This window comes from Ornithorhynchus anatinus, chromosome 8 (assembly GCF_004115215.2).
Source record: "Ornithorhynchus anatinus isolate Pmale09 chromosome 8, mOrnAna1.pri.v4, whole genome shotgun sequence".
Classification (NCBI taxonomy): Eukaryota; Metazoa; Chordata; class Mammalia; order Monotremata; family Ornithorhynchidae; genus Ornithorhynchus; species Ornithorhynchus anatinus.
Window position 1 is genome coordinate 51,626,641 of NC_041735.1, and position 15,796 is coordinate 51,642,436.

General features: G+C 42.3%; 1 non-coding gene across 1 annotated transcript; it reads right to left on the reverse strand.

The window, feature by feature from the left end:
- Positions 1–8,861: 8,861 nt before the first annotated feature.
- Positions 8,862–8,999, reverse strand: LOC114813982. Its single transcript, XR_003761726.1, has one exon. It is a non-coding gene; the product is annotated as a small nucleolar RNA SNORA7 (small nucleolar RNA).
- Between the last annotated feature and the right edge of the window lie 6,797 nt (positions 9,000–15,796).

The window sequence follows — 15,796 nt, forward strand, 5'->3', positions numbered from 1 at the left end:
TGCCTTCCATATAACCCTGAACAACCATGGGCCAGAGAAGACTCCAAATATTCACCTGCCAGAGTCCAAATTTGGCTTTCAAAATTTGCCAGCTTTTTCCGACTCGGATTAGTAGAGTAAGAAAACTATTTATAATTAAGAGATGACTTGTTGATGTGTTAGTCATTCAAGCAACATAGTGTTTATTAAGTGCGTACTTTGTGCAGAGCTTGGAAGAGTTCTATGGAATTAGTAAAAATCATTGCCCCTAAGGAATTTCATCAATCAGTTGTATTTAGCACTGTACTAAGTGCTTGGGAGAGTACAGTACAACATAATTAGCAGACACATCCCTGCCCCATATCAAGTTTAGAGTCTAGAGAGGAAAACTAACACTAAAGTAAAATCACAGAGAAGAGGAAGTATAGAGTATAAAGATACATAGATAAATGCTGTAGTGGATCATGAGTTATTAGACGCTTAGATGTTGCAAAATTTGGAGTTTATAAAGTGGGAAGAATAGAAATTCATCAGGGAAGACCCCTTGTGGAAATGTGATTGCAGAAGGGCTTTGAAGATGGAGAGGGCTGTGGTCTGTTAGATATGCAGAGGGCAGAGAGTTCCAGGCAGAGAGGAGAGGGTGAGTAAGAGATTGTTGGTGAGAGAGATGAGAGTGAGGTATGGTAAGTGGATTTGCTTGAAAAGAACAAAGAGTGTGAGTTGAGGTGTAATGGCAGAAGAGAATAGTAGGGAGAAAGCCAATAGAGTGTCTTAAAACCAGTTGTCAGGAGTGAGGGATTATTTCCTCCATTAGGGATTTCCTTGAAGGCAGGGGGTTTTACTTTCTCAAACTCTTATTTTAATGTTATACACACAGAAGGCGATCAGTAAAAAATGTGATTGATAGACAAATGTGAAGGAATGTTCCAGTTAAGACACGGACAGACAGAATTTTGGCTGCCACCATTTCACCGATAGTTGGCAAAATCCTACCGTATTTTCAGTCAGGATGTCAGGAACAGTGGTGTTGGAGGAAATGGCTGCAGCAAGGAGTCCTATAGCAGAAATTTGTTCAGAGAGGCAGCAGTTCCATCAGGTCAAAGGAAGTCTATCGCTCACATTTTCTCCTCCCCGAACCTTACCATCTTCCTTTCCTCTCTTCTTTCTTCCCTTCCATCATTGTACTTCCATCTCTCGCGCCCTCCCTCCCTCCCTCCTTGCCTTCCTCCTTCCCTCTGTTTCTTTCTTGACTCTTTTGGACCTTGGAGACATCACCTCCTGGAACCTGGGTTCCAGGGTTACAGGGTTATGGGGACTGTAACCTAGTCCAAAGTGATTCATGCCCCCAAGAGAAACTTGGTAATTTTTATAATGTGAAACAATGATGCTCACAGCAGAAATTATGGACCAGACAGGGAATTTGCACTTCTACAAGGTCTTGAAGCCAATTCTCCTCCCCTGAAGGACCCTGGGGTGCATTGTGGAGGGTTCATGCAGACAAACAGCAGTGTTCTCTGTTTAGCTGTTCACTGTAGCTGATAGCACAGTGAAATGCATGGATGCAGCTGGGGGGTTTTGGGGGGGCGTTTGAAATTCCCTCTGGGGGGCATTTTTTCAATTTGCCCCCAGACAGTCTACATGTCATTGATTGATAAATGATACTGGCTCTTTCTACGACAGAGAATCCCTAATGACAAATCCGTTCCTATCATTCACATTTAATAGTTTCTACAATAAAATGAAGTCAAAAAGAAAAAGAATATGAACATGACAAGTTTTGAACTTAGATACCTAATTAAAACCTGCTGAAAATAAGGGGTTTTTTTTGTATTTAAAAAGAAGAGAACAGTATTTGTCACTCAAGTTAAACCTAAGAGGACCCATATATTAGCAAGGCTAAAAAAATGTGGTGGAACACACAATATCCACATGGGGAAATGAGCAATTGTTTCAACTGTTTCTTTGTTTTACTCTTGCCTTTAGTCCTCTTTTTAACCTAGAGCAAATTTCCTACATAATTTACTGGGTGGCAGTAAACTGAGAGAATAATAATCCTGTAATATTGAATTTCAAGTGGGAGGAAAAACACTACCCTCCCTAGGCAGTTGTGGGATTAATTGCCATGGGTATTTAGTTAGGATTAATAATTGTTTTAACCAAACTAACTAAGAAAATGCCAAATCAGCAGGAAGAATGAAGATATTGAAGATGGGGAATTAATTTGTTATCTGAAATTTGGGTAATAAAGCTTTTCCCATTAGCAAATTGCTTTCTTCTATTAATGAGACTAAATCTAATAAGGGTAAATTATGTTCTTTATTAAATAAATATGTAAATATAACTTATTGTAGTCGCCCTTCCCTGCAACCATCCAAACTTATTCCACATTGTTTTCAAATTGATCTTTAATCTTCCATCTTTTCTCCTATTAGTATATTTTTTCCTCTAACACTTTAGAGTTAGTTCATGAAATTGTCGTGGTTGAAAGATGCTATTACAGCTATGACTTAAGTAGGAAAAGTAAAGTTGAGACAGCGATCTGGATTATTTGAAAATGAGAAACCTGCTATTAAAGTGGGCTTCGGTGGCAGTGGTGAGGAGAACCCAGGGGTATATATGAGAAAAGTAGAAAAGTTGAGGCAGTGATCTGGATTATTTGAAAATAAGAAACCTTCATTTGTTTTGTACTGAATTGAATAGATTGTCTCTATATGTTGATTTTCTTTTTTCTTGGATAATTGACCCATTTCCCACTTCACTGTGCTGGGGAAGATGTGGCCTAAAGCAGAAAAAGCTTTCCCAACCCAAGAGAAGCGAGGGCAATTATTCAAGAAAAAATCCACCTATTTGGATAGTTATCCAGGCAAAAGAGGTTTTATTGATGTGGAGAGATGTACCCACTGGGTTTGAAGTTTACCAAAAGCTTCCCCCCAAGAGCTGCCCCCTGTAGCTTCTTTGTCTTTGGGGTTGCCTGGACCTGGTTTTTATGCAGAGTCAGCTGTCCATAAATTACAAAGGCCCTCATTCCTGACTCTTCAATTAATTTTCATCTTCATTTGGCTAGTATGGGAGAAGAGAAGACTATGAGAGGAACAGGGTGGATTGCATACTCTATTACACATTCTTATTGCTGAAAATGCCATTTTGTGTTTTGCAGACTTAATTAGTAATGATAATAATTATGGTACCTGTATGGCATTTATTATGTGCCAAGCACTGTAGATAGAGTCAATCAGGTGGGCCACAGTCCCTGTCCCATATTGGGCTCACACTCTTAATCCCCATTTTTACAGATGAGGTAACTGAGGTCCAAGAGAAGGTAAGTGACTTGCCCAAAGTCACACAGCAGACATGTGGTAGAGCCAGGATTAGAGCCCAGGTCTTTCTGACTCCCTGCCCCGTACTCTATCCACTAAACCACACTGCTTCAAATGAAGCTGCTTAGTTGCCGGGTCACTTTTCACCTGCTTTCCCCCAGTCGTGATATAATAATAATAATAAAAAATGATGGTATTTGTTAAGTGCTTACTACGTGCCAAGCACTGTTCTAAGTGCTGGATAATTATGGTATTTGTTATAAGCTTACTATGTGTCAAGCACTCTTCTAAGTGCTGGAGTAGATACAAGATAATCAGGTTGTCCCACATGGGGCTCACAGTCTTCATCCCCATTCTACAGATGAGGTAACTGAGGCACAGAGAAGTTAAGTGGCTTGCCCAAGGTCACACAGCAGACAAGTGGTGAAGGCAGGATTAGAACCCACATCCTCTGACTCCCAAGCCTGGCCTCTTTTCACTAAGCCGTGCTGTTTCTCTAACCATCGTGCTTTACAGTATTACACTTCTTAATGAATGAATTGGGGGACCAGTGAGTGAGCCCTCCCCAGGCTCCCATACACTCCCCCTCCTAGACTGTAAACTCCTTGAGAGCAGGAAGCGTGTCTACCAACTCTGTTGCATTGTGCCCTCCTGAGCACTCAGGACACTGCTCCGCACACAGTAAACGCTCAACAAATACCATTGATCGTTTGAAAGGCTTGGATGCTTTGGATACAGGAGAAGAACAACTTCAGCAATGCTAGAGGTCTACAGTCTTTCACTCTGTTGGTTTTGTTTCCATATTAGGGAATATTTGCTGTGCTCATGATTTCCCTGATCACTGTCATTTTTCCTTGAATGGCTGTTCTTTGCCTTATGAAACAGGTAAGTGCTCTTTTGTCCCTAGTTAGAACTCTGTCTTGTCTTTGCTGATTCCTTCCCCTTTGGCTTTTTATCCACTGTCATGAGAGTCCCGTTAAATTCATTATTAAATAATTCAAACCATTATTAATAAATGATTGCAAAGCACTCTGCAGATACAAAGTGCTATGTAAATGCTTAATAACAACCATCCCAGTAATGCTATTATTACTCTTTTAAAGGAGTCTGCAGATAATCGCCCTCCCCCAAATTTCTGTTTCCTGGCAAGACTCTACATACAGTCTTGAGTAGGCCTGTATAACTTCTGCTGGGGTGCCAACTGCAAGTGAATGGCTTTTACACACAGTATGAAAAAATTATTTACTTTCAGACTTTTTACTGGTAGAATTTTAGATGCTGTAAGAGGTGGTAAATGAGTATCTCTTGCAGTCTCTCTTTGCTTCATAGCCAGGCGATGCTGAGAGCCCATCAGGCAGGGAGAGAACCCTGAAAGGCATGTGACCCAAGCGCAGGATGTGGAAGGGCATGGGGGCAACTAGGAATTGTCTAAAAACACGGCTCTTCCATCCTTCCTTCCTCCCTGCCAGCCTGCCTCCTCCTCCTCCTCCTGCCACAGGGCTCTCAAATTGCAGCCTCCTGGCCCCGTCCACCGGGCTAACTGACCCAAGGTCCTGAGGAAGGGGGAGGGAGGAAAAGGGTGGGGAGGAGGGAAAGAAGAGGGTGGTGGCAGGGGAAAAGAGGAGCGGAGGAGGGAGGAGAAAAAGAAAAGGGAAACGGAGAAGGGCAGAAGGAAAGAATTAAAAAGGGGGAAAGGAAAGGGGAGAAGTGTTTAAAGATCTTGCTCTCCCTTCTTCCTCCTCCCTAAACTTCAGGAGTTGGGGAACCTGATGGTCCTTGGCAGCTCCCAGAGGAGCCCAGAAGGCAGTGAGAAGGTGGCAGGGAGCATCTCACCTGTCCTGAAAATGACAGCAGCAATGGGTGAGGTGCTCCCTCCCTTCTCAGACTTTGGAGGGCACATCACAGCTTGTGCTGTGGCGATGGGTGGGTGCTCTTTTCTGTACCTGAGATAAGATCCATAAGGGGAATTTTGAAACCTTTGTGGGCTGATAATATAACAGTTAACACTGTGTGGGGGAGGTTAAAGCACTAACCTGTCTGCATAGTAGAGTTTCTCTTCTTGGTTCCTAATTTGCTTGATTTTTAGTCATTATCTGTTATTGCGTTTGCTTGATATGAACACATCATTTATTTGTTCAATGTTTATTCAGTTGTCTATATATCCTGTTGACATGTGTGGCATCAGTTTTGTTGGTCTTAGAGGGTAAACATACAGAGAACGGTATTATATTAATCTTATAGGATTTATTCTTTGCAAGGCCATGTGGATTATTGCTTTGTGGCCTGTGATCTTCTCACCGTTTGCAAATAGATTTTTTTTTTCATATTTGTTCAAGGAAGCTTTCAGTTATTGGAACATACAGGTGAGCAAGGCTACTTCTCATTTCATTAGAGGACATGAAAATAAATCCGGTAAATTGAATTTAGGAATTTCCATTTAGATTTTTATGATTTCACCTGGGATTAGTCTACCCACTGGGCAGATGGGAAGAGGTAAAATGTGGAGCATAGGTCCAGATGCCAGGAGGCTCCGTAGAGGTTGTGGAGTATCTTAGATCACTGATAAAGAAAGCTAAAAGATCTTTAAATAAACCACTTTTTTATCACTCATTTATTTCTACCTGAGGAGTAGGGTTAAACAGTTATCAATAAAGAAAATAGCACAGGGCTGACAATTTCATATGCCTATGAATCGAATGTAGGGTGGGAGAAGTGTCAGGGGATCTAATTAAATAAAGCAACAAAGTTCCCTGAATTAAGACAAATGGAAGTTAGTCAATAAGAAAGAAGTAGATGGGGAAGAAGAGATCATCACTTGTGTGGACTTAAAATTTCCCAAAATTGTCAGAGAGAGAACTGTTTGTACGAGTATCTTCGTTTCTGAGATGACCCTACTGACCCTAGCCATGCCTATTAGTGTGGCTGAAAAGACCATCGTATAACCAACAAGCTCTTTGGTATTGTGTGCATATAGAGTTAATTTCTGGTTGTGATGATGTGTTTGTCTCGTATCAATCAATGGTATTTATTGAGAGCTTACTGCATGCAGACCACTGTACTAAGTGAACAGAGTCTTAAAGTTGCCTAGTAATGCAGCTCTCAGCATAATAACGTAGTCAATAGGCAACATTGGACAATTGAAGGAACCCTTTAATTCTATCTGTCCACCATTTTAGAGGGATCATTCAATGATTTGGAAGACAAGGTTCTGACATCTGCTGAAGTGTTTGCACGAAGTTCTCTTAAAATAAAGGATTTCCTCCTAAAATAAAAGATTTAGCACCTTGCCATCTTTGTAGAGTTGGGAAACAGTCTCCCTAAAGTTCTGTCTTTTAGTGCTTCGAAATAGTCATGTAATGTGTCTGCCAACTCTGTTGTATTTTACCCTCCCAAGCACTTAGTATAGTGCTCTGCACATAGCACTCAGTAAATACCATTTGATTGAGTACTAAGAACTTGGGAGAGAACAATATAACAGAGTTGGTAGACGTGTTCCCTGCCCACAGTCCCCAAGTATGGGGCCTGTCTTTGTTTTTCAGCTGACCTCTTGGTATCCTGATCCTTGCATAGCCTTTGCTCAAGGAGGGCCACTTCTGTTCTAGCTGCTGCTCATCAGGCTGGATTGTCTGCTGCAGGGTCTCCTAGTTGTAGTCAGTTCTTTTGTAATGCGTGTTTACGTTACGTGTTTTCAGTAGAACAGTGATGAGTAATTAGGGAATGTTCTTTTCACAAAGTGCACCCTTCTGAATATAGTGCAGTTCAGAAGAAATTGTGTTGTGTATGTTTGTGTTGTTAGTTAAGGCATGAGTATTATACTGTGTGTGGTTCTTTGGGCATTAAAGCCCCCACTGTAGAAAAACTGACCATAATCCCCTTCTAGGTCATGTTATTTGAGGATGTGCTGTCTTTCAAATGTTATTCTGCTCTTCTGGGAAGCAGCGGGGCCTAGTGTTGCTCTGTGTACCTCTCCTCCTGCTCCCCTCAACACTTTGTTGCCTGTTTGCTCTTGCGAGAATTCCTCCCTTGAAAGTCACCAAGAACTTCCTCTGTCAGGCTTGTTCGGCCCCACCGCTAAAGCTCCTGCTGTCTTGGCAGGGTGGTCTGTGGAGATTGGAGGGAAGAAAGGGACAAAGAAGGATCTTAGAGCAAATGAAAGATTGACTCCTAGTAGCTGGCGAGGTACAAACCCAGTTCAAACCCAGCCAGGACAAAGGGCTGGGGTCCTGGGTGCTCTGGATTCTGGTATCTCATGGGGCCCCTCCAGCTTTGATTCCATCCTATGGGACCGAGGGGAGGAGGGTCCTCGGCCTGCAGCAAGGAGCTGGGAGGTGGGATAGGCTAGGAAATGTTGGTTCTCCAGTATTCTCCCTTCAGCCCTTTCCTCCCTACCCTCCCATATCCCTGATAGTGAACCATGGCCACTTCTCCTGACCAACTGTCAGCAGCGCCTGGGCTTGGGGTTGGTAGGTCTTAATCCCCATTTCACAGATGAGGTAACTGAGTCACAGAGAAGTGAAGTGACTTGCTCCACATCACACAGCGGACAAGTGGTGGAATCAGGATTAGAACCCAGGTCCTTCTAACTACTAGGTCCATGCTCTGTGCAGTAGACACATTTCTTCTCAGCATGTAGAGAGATGTGAATTGATTCTTTGTTTTAGTTTTCCCACTTTTCATTATCTGCTTTTCACTGAATTCCACGACTACCACTAATTCTAGAGTTCTATGCCTTGAATTTTAGCTCATTAGTTTTATTAACTTCTTTTTAATAAAATCCCTATAGTCATACTTTCCTAAGCCCTGCCCTCCTGAACTTTTATCATATATCCTCCTGAACTTTTATCGCATAGCAGAGTAGCGCAAATGAGTGCTTCCAACTTGTTGGCTAAACGGTTGCCATGGCTGGTATTCTGATATTGAGTAGAGGGGAGAGTTTTTATTAGGGGAATAGTAGTTATATTAGCAGTAGTAGCATTTAGTAAGCACCCACTTGGTGTGATGCACTATACTAGGGAGCTTGGGATTTATTTTTTTTTAATGGTATTTGTTAAGTACTTATTGTGTAGCAGGCACTGTACTGGGAACTGAGATAGACACAAGCGAATCAGGTTGGACACAGTCCTTGTCTAGCATGGGACTCACTGTCTTAATCCCCATTTTTCAGATGAGGAAACTGAAGCACAGAGAAGTGAAGTGCTTTGCCCAAGGTCACACAGCAGACAAATGGCAGAATGAGGATTAGAACCCAGGCCCTTCTGACTCCTAGACCCATGCTCTAGCCAGTAGACCATGAATTATAGAATAAAGAAGCATCACATTCACTGCCCACACAAATCCTTGCCTTGTCTTTTGCTTTTGAGTCATCTCCTACCCATAATGACTCCCTGGACAGATCTCTCCCAGAAAGCCCCACCTCCATCTGCAGTCATTCTCGTAGTGTATCCATAGAGTTTTCTTGATAAAAATATGGAAGCGGTTTACCACTGCCTCTTTCCGTACAGTAAACCTGAGTCTCCACCCTCAACTCTCTCCCATGCCGTGACTAACCAGCACAGGTGAGTTTTGACTTGTAGCAGATTGCTTTCCACTCGCTAGCCACTGACAAAGCTAGGAATGGAATGGGTATGCCTCTGCCTGACTCTTTCTCCCGTAGCCAAGACTAGTAGACTACTGGAGACTCTCCAGGTGCGATCCTGAGAGGGGAAGAGTTACAGGATCTGGGTACTAATCCTGGTTCTGCTACTTGTCTTCTGGGTGACCTTCGGAGAGTCACATAACTTCTCTGTGCATCAGTTCCCGCATCAGCAAACTGGGGATTCAGTACCTTTTTCCTCCTACTTAAAATGTGAACCCCATGTGGGACCTGACGATCTTGTATCTACCCCAGCACTTAGTGCAGTGGTTGACATGTAGTAAGCATTTAAAACATATCCCGATGATTAAGAGAACAGATAGGTAAGGTGGAACCAAATGGTTCAGAGCCTTGAAGCCAAATGTGAGAAGTTTTTGTGAGGAAAGACACAGGGAAGCTATGGATGGCTTGGAAGAATGGAGAGATGTAGGCTGAATGATATTTTAAGGAAGATGAACCTAAGAGCAGCATGTAGCATAGCTAGGCTGGAGGCTGGCAGCTAAAGCAGTAAGTCTAGCAGTGGCCAGACCGGAGCTTGTTCCAAGGTCCTAAGAGTTTGGTTGGGAGATGAAAGAGTGGATCTGGGAGATGTGTAGAAAAAAGCAGCAGGATCTGGCATTATTGAAGGACTGTGAAGGGTTGAGGCTGACCCCAAAGTTGCGGCCTTCTAGGATAGGGAGGATGGGTGGTAGTGTTCACTGAGGTGGAGAAATTAGAGGGAGGAGTAGGTTGGAGGGAAAAGATGAAGCATTCTGTTTTAGACGTATGTTTGAGCTGCCGGCAGGACATCCAAATGGTTTGGGGCCCCTTTAAACAGCCAAATGGTCAAAATCTGACCTCTGTTCTGGAAACTTCAGTTGGTTCCAGCAGTTAGTGAGATTTCTGGGCTAATTCTTAATAAAGCTGGTATGCAAACCTGGTGGGAGAGTAAAAAAAAAAAGGCCTCAAGATGGTTGTTGTAACCAATAGAAGAAACACATGTTAGTTAAAGAACCTCATTCCCAGATCCCTGCTGACATAATTAGTGAGGCTTCTCTGCCAACAAGGAGGAACCCTGTTAATTTTCAACCCTGTTTGATACACAGGAAAAAAGAGTAAGAGTTTGCCAAATGGGGATGGGTGAGGCAAAATGAAACCAACTCAGTAAGAGAAAATTAAATAAAAAGGGAGTGACTGTAATTATCTGGCTGAAATGGTTACCTTACAAAGTTAAGTATAGTGACCGAATAAAACAAGGAGACAGCCAATACTTGAATTCAGTGTTGGTTTAGTTAGTAGGACCAAAGTAGCTGCCCCAGCAACTACTTGCTGGTATGAGGCCCTAGGGCTCATTATAATTGTTGTTATTATTATTATTATATCAAGTGCTTACTATATGTCAAGCACTAGTCTAAGCGCTGGGGGGGATACAAAATAATCAGGTCAGGCAGAATCCCTGTCTCACACAGGGCTCACAGTCTAAGGAGGGAGAACATTTTTCGAATCCCCATTTTACAGAAGAGGTAACTAAGGCCCAGAGAAGTTAAGTGACATTCCCAGGGTCACAGAGCAAGTGTGTGGCTAAGTCCAGGTCGTCTGACTCCCAGGCCCATGCTCTTTCTGTAAGGCCACACTGCTTATCATTATTATTGTTATTGCTCCAGTCACTATGTGTGTAGATTTAGAATGCAAGATGCTGTGTGCTGGACCTCTAACTACCTATTTGATCTTTGCACTCTGTGCCCTAGCAGGTCCCAGACTGGCCAGGATGAGAGAGTGTGAGCTTACTTCCAAACCAGTAGCCCTATCATCAGTTTCTCTGGGTCCTGAAGTCTTTTTTTCCCTACAATTATTGTATTTTTATAAGTGACTTAAACTTGAACAAACAATTGCCAAGCCTACCCTGACAGAAGGAAGTGAAAAATCTAAGACAGTTACCTAGATAATGTAGGCAAACTCGGTTTGGCCTACCCTGGCAGAGAGAAGTGAAAATCTGACATGGTTATCTAGATGATTTAGGCAAACTTGTTTCATGATCCCTTTCCACAAACATTTCTTTGCATGAATTATCCAGATCACTTGGCTCCAGTCTCCATTTGCTCAGCTCTTAAAAAACAACCCTGCATGTGTTTAGATCTTTAGCCCAACATAAAGGTATAGAAACCATCCCTGCCCTCTAGGAGTTTTCATGTCTTTTGGAAAAGAGGCCATAGTGATGAGATGAGACGTGATGCCCCAGTGGCAGGAGGGAGCCTTTGAGATGGGAAAGGCTGCTCCTCAATCCAACAAGCCCTACATAGGCCCTCTCTGGCATTCCTAACTCTTGCTGTTATTCAAATTAACTTTCTAGTAGAGGGGACATTGGTCAGGAAAAAAATGCTTTTGTCCATTGGACATTATACTTTTATCATGGTAAAATGATTCTTATGAAAAACACAGGACAGGTTCTAGGGCGAGCTCCATCTCTTTGCCTGCTATATGAGACCTTGGGCAAGTCACTTCTCAGTGCCTTGGTTTCCTCATCTGTAAAATGGGGATTCAATATCTGTTCTTTCTCCTCCTTAGACTGTGAGCCCTGTGTGGGGCAGGAACTGGGTCTAATCTGATTGTATTGTATCTGCCCTACTGCTTAGCAAAGTGTTTGGCATATAGTAAATGCTCAGTAATTCCACAATTATCATTAGTAGAAGCATGTGCCTCGAAAAACATTCCCTGCATTCAGTACTGGACAATTTCCTGGTGTTTGTCCAGCAAGTAAAATTGATCTTGTCTCTTGTAGATTTGGGGGGTAAAACAGGTACGCATGGCTGGAAATTTTGTCTTATAAAAATCCTTGCTCCATGTAGACTCTGCCAATAAATGTTTGTGACCTGAATGACTATCATTCCTTGAGTGGAATCCATCAATCAATCAATCATATTTATTGAACACTTACTATGTGCAGAACACTGTACTAAGCTCTTGAGAGAGTACACCATAACAATATAACAGACACATTCTCTGCCCACAGTGAGCTTACAGTCTTGTGGGGGGAGTGGAAGTGCTGAGTAATAATAATAATAGTAATAATATTAGATATTTGCTAAGCACTTTGTGCCAGGGACTGTACTAAGCACTCGGGTAGATACAAGGGGTTGGACACAGTCCCTGTCCCACATAGGGCTCACAGCCTTAATCCCCATTTTACAGATGAGGTAATTGAGGCCCAGAAAAGTTGAGTGACTTGCCCAGGGTCACACAGCAGACAAGCAGCAGAGCTGGGATTAGAACCCAGGTCCTTTTGACTCCTGGGCCCATACTCTATCAACTAAGCCATGCTGCTTCTCTTAGAAGTGAATAATCAAAGGGCAGGGAACAGGTAAGAAGCATGGAGTCTGGATAATCCACAAACCACTCTCCACCTAATGAAGATTTAACTGTATAAAGGGAAACAAAGGACCAAGACATATCTCCTGTCACAGGATAGCCCTCCATCCTTTCTGATCCCTTGAGTCAAGGGAATATTGGGAAGATATCCCTAAAACACTTTGAGGTTCTCTCAGAGAAAGCCCAATACATTAATGGCCAGTTTTATTAGTGATACAAGGGTTTCCTAAAGCAAATTCATTGCTCTGTCCTAGGTTGGATAATCAAACCCACTTCTTCTAAGACATGGGAGTTGTATTTACACTCAGCCCTGCTCAAAAGAAACCTCACAATGTAACACTCATTCAGTTGCTGCATGCCTTCACACAGAATCTTTCTTCCAACAGAGCAAAATGCCATTTCTAACCCTGGGACATGTTGCTGGATGGACATTCCCTAATTCCTAGCACCTTTCTAGCTAAAACACATGGAGAGACCATAGATTAAGGCAGAACTGAGTGTACTGGATATGTGGAGGTCGAATGGTACACTATTTCTAGGGTAATACTATTGAACTCTTTTGTGTTTTGTTAGCTAATGTTTCTAACATACAAAATCAAAAGCTTATATAGTACACTTCTGTAATAATGATCAATTATTCACTTAAAATAAGATGGACAAAACTATTGAAATAAGTTGATTTCCTGGCAATACCGTTCACAGATTCATAATGAATATCTATTCGGCTCATATTTTTTATTTTGCTGGGCAGAACTTAGCCCAGATAATTTAGCAAAGGTACATTTTAAGAGTGCTTACTCAAGAACAAGGAAGTAAGGAAGTCAATCATTAATTCATTTTCCCAAAGCATATTGATAAATGCTGGTCTATAAAAATGAAAGAAACAGTATTGAATGGTAACCTTTTCTTCTTCCTTGCTCTACCACATCTTACGCTGACTGTTCTTAAAATGCTATTAGTGGGCTGCTGTGTAAGGAAACATTAAAGACTGAAAACCTTAACAATCAGAGGTTTCAATAATTTTTTTTTCCTTTCATTCTGCCAGATCTTCAGTGGTTGGTAAGCTAGGGCAACAAATATTTAAAATCAGTCTGTCATGCACAAGGAGCCCAGCTAGGCATGGTGTGACAGATAAGCTTGACATTTTGGGCTGCTTGTGTTTCTTAAGCCTGCTGTTTTGTAATGTAGATTCAATGCTTTCTCCTATATTAGCCTACTTTTGGCTTAGGTATATCAAATGAGTTTGTATGCTTAGATCATGTATAATTTTCCTCACTAGGGTCGTGAACTGATGCCTATGCATGTAGAAAGACCGCTAGGTTTTTTGATCTGTTCTGCAATTTCCAGCGGTGATACATTTTTAACATAGACAAACATTAGGAGGTACGATCTAAATCTTTCCCCTTGAAAACAGAGTTCTGGTATTCTTGCTGTAATTTTTTTTTCAGTTATAAATAGGGGAAATGATGCCATTAATGAGTTTGAGCTCACCTTTGGGTCCCAATTTTCGGCAAGAGCCCTTTGAGTCCAAACTTTTGCGTCTTGAATACCTTAAGAAAGCTTGACAGTAAGACCGGAAGGATTTAAGCTTAGGGTGCAACAAGAAATTCCCATCCCATAATCAAAACTTGTTCTTAAGATCATCTTTTTTAAATATTTTTTTCCAAGATCATGCTCAAGATCATTAGGCAGATGAGTTCTTGCAAGCATTCCCCATTCTGCTCATCAGATTTGCTAAAGGATGGAGAAAGCAGGATGCGATTAGAGATCCCTCTCCATGGGAGACTTAAATGGGCCCCACACTAAAGACCAAAGAGTCTGAGTGCACAGACTCTTCAAAATGGGGTTGCTGTTCCTGAAACCGTAACCTGGATAGACTCATTACAGCAATTTCAAAATATGACAAGCTGATTATCATGGGAGATTTCAATGCATGGGTGGGCAGTGATGCTGAAACATGGAAAAGAAAGCAATCAGACTGCATGGGATTGGAAAGCTAAATAGCAGTGGTCTACTTCTGCCCAGGGAATATGCCAACCGTAAGCTCGTGATCGCTAGCGCTACCTTTTGCCTCCCCAGATTAAAGAAAGACACTGTGATGACGCCCAAAGTATAAACAGCTGCAATTGATAAAGACTGTATTATGGTGTGACCGGGGATGACAAGATGCCTGGTTCCCACTGCAGCTGTGGGACGTACAGAAGGCTGGACTGACTTTGGGCCAGCCCAGGCGTGTGTCAAATTGAACTATCATTGCAGCCATTACACCAAAAAAGTGACACCAAAAATGTCAAGCAATAAATATGAAGTTCTTAGAGGACAAAAAACCTGCAAGGTTTCTGTGATAATACCACAGCACTCTTATTGTAAAAAGGAAACCCAGTGGGTTGAGAAGAGGCATGGCTTAGTGGGTAGAGCATGGGCCTGGGAGTTAGAAGGATCTGCATTCAAGTACTGACTACGCCACTTTTCTGCTCTGTGACCTTGAATGAGTCACTTCACTTCTCTGGCCCTCAATTATCACATCTGTAAAATGGAATTTAAAACTGTGAGCCCCAAATGGGAGAGGGACTGTGCCCAACCTGATCAACCTGTATCTACCCCAGTGCTTTGAACAGTGCTTGGTACATAGTATGCACTTAACAAGTACTATTGTTATTATTATTATTATTATTACTGGTATCAGCAGTGAATGGGAATGTCTTCCAACCCCTCTCAATCAGCCAAGTGCTGAGAAAGGTATAAGTATATTCATCCATGCTGCTGAGTTGCTGTGAGCAAAATGCAGAATAGACATGGTGGGGAACACTCGAGAAGCAGCGTGGTCTAGTGGAAAGAACACAGGCCTGGGAGTCAGAGGGCTTTTTGTTGATGATTTTTTTGTTTGTTTTTTAAGCGCTGGAGTAGATACAAGGTAATCAGGCTGGTCACAGGCAATGTCCCCTATGGGGCTCACAGTTTTCATCCCCATTTTACAGATGAGGTAACTGAGACACAGAGAAGTTAAGGGAATTGTCTAAGGTCATGCAGCAGACAAGTGGCAGAGCTGGGATTAGAATCCAAGTCCTTCTGACTCCTAGTCCCATGCTCTATCCTCTAGGCCATGCTGCTTCTCCAGACTTGGGTTCTAATCCCAACTGTGCCACTTATCTGCTGCATGACCTTGGACAAGTCACTTAACTTCTCTGTGCCTCAGTTAACTCACCTGAAAAATGGGAATTAAATCCTCCTCCTGAGAAACAGGGGCTGTGTCCAACCTGATTATGTTGTTTATCAACCCCAATTCTTAGTGCAGTCCCTGGCACATGGTAAGTGCTTAACAAGTAAATTCCATTTAAAAAAAAAGAAAATGAGGCCCAAAATAGTTAATTGATTTCCATAAATTCATCCAGCAGACAAGGGAGAGAACTCGACTAGAACCTGGTTCTTCTTGACCCGCAGTTTCTTGCTCTGTCCCCTGGGCTATCGGATGCTGCTCTATCTAGGAATCGTATGATCAGAGCTTGGACTAGAGTGATATCTG